The sequence below is a fragment of the Bombina bombina genome, chromosome 3, assembly GCF_027579735.1.
Source record: "Bombina bombina isolate aBomBom1 chromosome 3, aBomBom1.pri, whole genome shotgun sequence".
Classification (NCBI taxonomy): Eukaryota; Metazoa; Chordata; class Amphibia; order Anura; family Bombinatoridae; genus Bombina; species Bombina bombina.
Genome location: NC_069501.1, coordinates 1,082,635,521 through 1,082,643,317, shown reverse-complemented (window position 1 = coordinate 1,082,643,317; position 7,797 = coordinate 1,082,635,521). Strand labels below are relative to the sequence as shown.

General features: G+C 35.2%; 1 pseudogene; it reads left to right on the top strand.

The window, feature by feature from the left end:
* Nucleotides 1-4,596: 4,596 nt before the first annotated feature.
* LOC128652081 (dual specificity mitogen-activated protein kinase kinase 7-like) lies at nucleotides 4,597-6,204 on the top strand (annotated as a pseudogene).
* The last annotated feature ends 1,593 nt before the right edge of the window (nucleotides 6,205-7,797 follow it).

The following is a 7,797-nucleotide window of genomic DNA, read 5'->3' as shown; positions in this document are numbered from 1 at the left end:
ATAGGTTGTGAAACTTGATTTTAATGTTTTTTGTGTGTTTAGGGCAACTTTCTTTCAAGCGCAAACCCTTATGCAAGCTTTGATCTTGCATAAAAAGTTTGAGCATAAAATGAAAATTTGTTCAATCGATTGCATTTACGTTCCGCTTGTATATGGGCGTAAGTTATGTAATCGCAATATCGTGCTCACGTTAACTTTACCAGTTCTCTTGTAATCTAACCCTTAGTGTGGTAGGCTGAGCTTGGATAGGACTTTTTACTTCAATAATTCTGGATTTTGTGGTGTCGCAAACTGATTGCACACGTCAACAGCCCATCCATCAAAAAACAAAATGAGCCGAAACTGTAAGATGAGATATAACTGCTCTCCTATGGCCCTATGGCATTATCTTTATATTTCCATGCTTCATTTTCTCTCTATAAGGATTTGCATGTTTAATAATAATAATTTAAATTTAAACATTTAGAAAAGAGGGTTCATCTAAAGATATCCATTTTATACAACTACAGAGTTTTCTCAGGATTCTACCTTTTAAAGGGACACTGAACCCAAATGTTTTCTTTTGTGATTCATATAGAGCATGCAATTTTAAGCAATTTACTAATTTACTCCTATTATCAATTTTTCTTCGTTCTCTTGCTATTTTTATTTGAAAAAGAAAGTATCTAAGCTTTTTTTTGGGTTCAGACCTCTGGACAGCACTTTTTTATTGGTAGATGAATGTATCCACCAATCAGCAAGAACAACCCAGGTTGTTTACCAAAAATGGGCCGGCATCTTAACTTACATTCTTGCATTTCAAATAAAGATACCAAGAGAATGAAGACAATTTGTTAATAGGAGTAAATTAGAATGTTGCTTAAAATTTCCTGCTCTATCTGAATCACGAAAGAAAAAAAATTGGGTTCAGTGTCCCTTTAAGCAAATCTACTTTGGGGACTAATTTTGTAAGTGTGTTTAAATTTGTCATATAAAAATAATTACAGCTAAGATACACTATGGGCCAGATTACGGTGGAGCGATAATTATAGCTCATGCTTATGCGCTAACTCCAAACCTAGAAGTAAGCTTTTTGTCTCAATGTTAAAGCCATTTGGCTGCCTTTTTTTGTATAACACCTGAGATCTCATATCTTTGAGCCCTTATAACTTTTTTTTTTCAAATAATTTTAATTAGTCAGTGTTTATATGAGAGTAACTGTACTTTGCAATGTATTTTTGAAGTGTTTTGTGCAACATTTTTGGTTTGGAAAACAGTTAACCAAAACTCTGATATTGCTGTAAAGATTGAATCATAAATGTCGATCACTCAACTTGTAATATCAGCGCAATGAAAAAGACTCACAAAAACACGATATCGCTTGCCCAAAACCGTTTGCGCCTCACTTAAAATCTAGCCCTTAGTGTTTCCTGAGCTATCCGTTAAAAATGTTGGTGTCACTAACATTCTCTGGTAAAAATATTTGACCATTGATTTGTAATATCGGGTTGGGCTCTATTCTTAGCGCAAGGGCCGCAATATGGATAGCGTACCCTGAGCTATCAGTAGCGCTCCACTTGTTATCTATGCCAATATGTGTATGTGATCACCCCCCAATTTACATTTAAGAACAGCATTATTGCTATACAGATTTTTGTTTGAACAGTGCACTTTGACATCAGTGACAATAACAACACTTTAGAGGAACCTCTTAATAAACCTAATGCTTATCTATCTATCTATCTATCTATCTATCTATCTTCTATCTATCTATCTATCTATCTATCTATCTATCTATCTATCCATCCATCTATCTGTCATATATCTATATCTATTATCTATCTATCTATCTATCTATCTATCTATCTATCTATCTATCTATCTTAGCATGGGCTAGATTACAAGTCTATTTACTGTAAAAAAAAAAATCACATTCCTATATTCTTTACATGCAGGAAAATAGAATTTTTATTTAAAAAAAAAATAAAAAAAAAAAATATATATATATATATATATATATATATATATATATATATATATATATATATATATATATATAAATACTGTATATATATTTTTATATACCTATACCTTTATATCTATTCCTTTATAGGTATATATATATTTTTTTTTCTTGAACATTATCAGATATATATAGAAATATATACAGTATTTAAAGGGACACTAAACCCAAAATGTTTCTTTCATGATTTTAAACAAAATTCCAATTTACTTATATTATCTAATTTGCTTCAATATTTAGATATCCTTTGTTAAAGAAATAGTAATGCACATGGGTGAGCCAATCACATGAGGCAAATATCTGCAGCTACCAATCAGAATCTACTAAGCCTAGATATGCTTTTCAGGAAGGAATATCAAGAGAATGAAGCAAATTAGATAACAGAAGTTTATTAGAAAGTTGTTTAAAATTGTATTCTCTATCTGAATCATGAAAGAGAAAATGTGGGTTTAATGTCCCTTTAATAATAAAAATTAAAAAATATACTATGCAAAGAACATAGGAATGTAAAATATGTGTAACGTCCTTCGTGTTTCACAGTGTATAACTGATGTGGTGTTGGGTTAGCACATAGGAAGAACTAGTTATCTTAAGGCGCATCATTGAAATATTAAATATTGAAAATAATATTAATAATAATTATTAATAATTATTATAGAATCTGTAAAATATATATATATTTATTCTATGGATTATTTTTTAATTTTTAGTACATCTATAATAATTATTTACATTATTTGGTAATATTATTCAATATTTTATATTTTATAAATACATAACCGTGCCTTAAGATAACTCATGGGTTATAAGAAAATGAGCAGTAGATTTGTTCTGACAAATCCTTCCATTTCCCTGCCCCTGCATCACATGACAAACATCAGCCAATCCCAATATGCATATACATATATACTGTGAACTCAGTAAGAGCTGATGCCTTAGAAATTGTGCATATAAAAAGACTGTGCACAAGTTATAATGGAAGTAAATTGGGAAGTTTTTGTTTCAAAATAACATGCTCTATCTGAATCATGAAAGTTTATTTTTGGCTTTAATGTCCCCTTAATAAATATGTTTAATATATGGGCTCCACATATAGAGGTCTATCCTATTTTCATCTTACTTCAACTGATCTTTGGCCTACACTCCTCAACCTGATTTCTTTTTTTGTCTCATCAGCCCCTTTCATAAATATGGCCTCTCTAAAACCAGACAAATCAGCATCCCTGAGACCTGTAGATAAATTGACAGCTCACTTTGGATATCAAACTAATCTGTTTTGCATTTGCATCAATATAATGTCTCATTTTGTTTCAGAAATTATTATTTACAGCTTTTATATGTAATGGCTAGTTAACTTTGTACTTAATATGTAATAGATTGTTTTTAAGGTAAAACCTATCCAATCAACCATATTCACTTTAAATAAAATGCATTGTGTCAGCAGCAGTTTATGTGAAAAGAACAGTCAGCTCCTGTCTTAGTCAGCTTGAAAACTTGTGATTGATTTTTTCTGAAGTCTGTAGAGAACTCAGGTTAAAGGATACCATGTAAAAAGTAAAAGGAATAAATTAAATACACATGTGCAATCATTTTTCATGTTTACTTTCCTTGCATTACTCAATAACACAGCTGGATATACAAAAATATGCCGTAGCTTCTTTGGATTCAGAGGTTATTAATTTCTTTTTAACCAAACCCAAATGCGTATGTTCATCATTTTGATAAATGTGGTTCAGTGGTGTATTTGCTGATGATTAACTACTAAAAGTTGGATGGCTTAAACCATCTCCTACAAATGACTTAAAGCCATTCATGACTCTTTTTTGACAGAGACCCTTTTGAGCATGGCAGTTGCTATGGTTACCTATGTCATGCTCATTTGAAAGGAAAATTAGGAGCAATGTTCACTGTGTCAAAATGTATGTTTGGTGAAAAATGAAGAAAGCTTGCTCTCTGGACTGATACTTAGCTGTTTGTTTTATACGCCACCCACACACTCCTCGAAACAATATCTCTTTCAAATGCATACATAAGAGTTTGCATCTTCTATCATTCCAGCTGGAACCAGCACAAAGCTGGGGGAACAGAATACATTTGCTCACACAATCAGCTCTCAGTAGCTTGATTTATCAGTCATTGCAACCTCAAGACATTAAAAGTATTTTCCACTTAGAAAATCTTTTTTTTTTTAAGCCCAATATTTTTCATCTTTCTTATGCACGAGAACCACAAAAATAGAATAACATAAAAGTATTAGTGATGCAGTATATGTTTATAAGTTGTTGTTCTTCTTATTCCCTTGAGGACCATGAATTTAGTATTGATAAATTGTTCAGATGATATTTTCAACCTTGCATAGAAATATTTTTGCAATAACATCTAGTTTTGCTCCATTCATTTTCTTCACTGTTTCTGTTAATCTAATTATACCCAAGGAAGAGCTCCATTGACAGAGATTGTTGATAGGGTGATATGAGTTATTGCCATGAGAGAAGCAGAAGAATATTGTTAACTTTTTCAGTACCTTTTATGTGGAGTCTTCCGCAGGGCTTTCATAGTGAGCTAATTGTTTATTATTAGTGCGACGAGGGAATATGGCGGCGTCCTCCTTAGAACAGAAACTCTCCCGTTTAGAAGCGAAATTGAAGCAGGAGAACAGGGAAGCCTGGAGGAAGATTAAGCTAGAGATAATCTCGCAGCGGCCCAGGCCCACTTTACAACTCCCTCTTGCAAATGATGGCCATCATCTCTCAGATGCAAATACACACCACCATCCGCCGCAACCACCACCAGTCAGGCCTAGGCAGATGCTCAACATACGCCAGCCCTCCTACTTAACTCAGCCTTGAAAGCATTGAAATTGATCAGAAACTCCAAGAAATAATCAGACAGGTTATCTTGTTATTGATGGGCAGCATTACATTAATGATCTTCAGAACTTGGGTGAAATTGGTAGTGGAACATGCGGCCAAGTGTGGAAGATGAGATTAAAGAAGACAGGACATGTTATTGCTGTGAAGCAAATGCGACGCTCTGGTAACAAGGAAGAGAACAAACAAATATTGATGGATTTAGATGTAGTATTGAAGAGCCATGATTGTCCGTACATAGTGCAGGGCTATGGAACCTTCATCACTAATACTTATGTTTTCATTGCAATGGAGCTGATGGGAACTTGCGCAGAGTTAACTCAGTTGTATCTGGACTATATCCCCTTGATAAAGCCCGGCGAGTACCGGGGGAAACGCGTTGGGGTTTGCATATTTGTCTGGAGCACCCAGGAGCGGAGCTGTTTGACTGAGGGCGGGTATTCCGGAAAGCCTGCCGCAGGTTGTATCCTGTCAATCAACATCTTCCAGCCATCAGCTGTTTGTGCCGGGTGCTGTGTACGGACATAGAATTGTTTTTATTACTGTTGTAATACAATAAAGGCATTTTACTTCAAAAATCTGGTGAGTAGATTCATATATATTGCGCTATATCTGGTGCCTTATAACTACACTTGAATCCTCTCTTTTGCGCTTTGTTTTTTTGGTAACACTTGCGCAGAGAAGCTTAAGAAAAGAATACAGGGAGCCATCCCAGAGAGCATTCTTGGCAAAATGACTGTAGCAATAGTGAATGCGCTTTATTACCTAAAAGAAAAACATGGCGTTATACACAGAGATGTTAAACCTTCAAACATCTTGTTAGATGCAAATGGACAAATTAAGCTCTGTGACTTTGGAATCAGTGACCGACTTGTGGACTCCAAAGCAAACACAAGAAGTGCTGGATGTGCAGCCTATATGGCGCCAGAGATAATTGATCCTCCAGATCCAACAAAACCAGACTATGATATCTGAGCTGATGTGTGGAGTCTAGGAATATCACTGGTAGAATTAGCTACTGGACAGTTTCCATATAAGAATTGCAAGACTGATTTTGTGGTTCTTACCAAGGTGCTCCAAGAAGAGCCCCCTGTTCTCCCACTCAACATGGGATTCTCTTCCCTATTCCAGTCTTTTGTCAAAGACTGTCTAACAAAAGATCACAGAAAGAGGCCAAAGAATAATAAGCTGCTGGAACACTCATTCCTGCATCAGTATGAAACGCGTGAGGTAGATGTGGCCTCTTGGTTTCAGGACGCCATGTCTCAGACAGAGTCTCCCAGGATCAGCACCCTTCTTAGTCCCCAAAACCTGCCCTTCTTTAGCAGGTAGCATCCAGGAGGGAGGGCAGGACTTGCCCCTCCCCTAGCATAATGTGAAGACCTGGTTTGCTAAGACTTTCTAATGGAAGCCCTTGCATAATGTGACATGTAGAGTTGTGTTTCTGAACATGTCATCAGAAAGGAGATTTTCCTCCCCAGGACTATAGTTGGAATTTTGCTTCTTGAGTTAAAAGCAGTCCCAAACTGCTCTCTTACCTATAGACTCATCATCATAGACATCCATCAGAGTTGGACCACCCCATCCATCTCAGTTTCTGTGGAGGATATTTATGGATGTTAATCATTCAATCAAACCTTGCATCAATTATTCATATACCCCTCTTACAAAGATAGAAAATGTCAAGTTGAACAATTATGTTTGGCTTGAGAAACTTAAAGTTTGGAGGCCCCTCTCTGATGGAACTGCTCTTTAAAACATTTTGCCTTCACATGCTGATTTTAAATACAGATTAGTTGTAAGTTTTGTATGCATGTTCTGTAATCCACCCTAAGGTTGTCACTGTTTCCATTGAAACTCTGATCCTTTTAGGTAGAGATACCTGTTAATAGTTCCTTCATCTGGAAACCATTGTACCTCACTTACCTCCATCTTTTCTAGTTTATTCTTTCCTTATATAGACACTTTATACCAGCACTTTTTTTCTATTTGATTTCCTTCATTCTAGAAAGAGTGGCAGCCTTATTTCTTCCTAATATACTTTTAGCACTCAGATCTTAGGGTGGAGGGAGAAGCCAAAGCCCATTGTTAGCTCTCTATTGTAAAACTTTTATATTTTGATCTGACTTCAATTAACATATTATGGTGGCAGTCTGTTTCAAGGGGCATGTCATGTTCATAGTATTTGTAACAGAATGCAAAGGTTTAGCAATCTATTCATTTTATTTTGCCTCTGCCTAAAGTCTATTTAATACAAGAAATGTTATTATGAACAAGTTTTCACTCAAAAACTATTATGTACCTGACTTAGTTAACTGTAAAAAATAAGTAATCCATTGACGAAGGGTAGTAAGAGGGAGTGTGTGAAAAGAATGCTCATGGACTGAGCTGCTATTTTACATATTGGTTCCAGGTTTTTGTATTGTCATCTGGTTCTTCACAATGTATTTGTTCAGACAGAAGCATACCAATAAGATATTGTAACGTAAGAACTGAGTTTGCCACCACCACAGAGAGGTAGCAGTGGCATTTACTGCGAGATCTTGCTGTACAAGTACAAAATAGAAAGACAGGTTATAAAACTACAAAGCAAAGACCTGTAATCTTATTTACATCAGCCTTGCGTGGAAGGTATGTTACAAATTACCCATCATAAACCATAGAGATGCAAGTATTAGATTGTTGAAAAACGCTATTTACAAGTTAAACCTGCGATTTAATGTGAAATAACTTTAAGAGCCCAGGTCTCCATCTTCCCATCAGTCTACATAATGTGGTTGTGTTGGGAAGACTATATTTTGGACTTAACACCCAAAACTAGGGATGTCCTATATCAAATTCCTTATATCTGCATAAGTAACGACAGCAGTGGTGTGTAGCAGCATTGCATAAATATTTATTTACTTTTGATACAACCTGGAAATG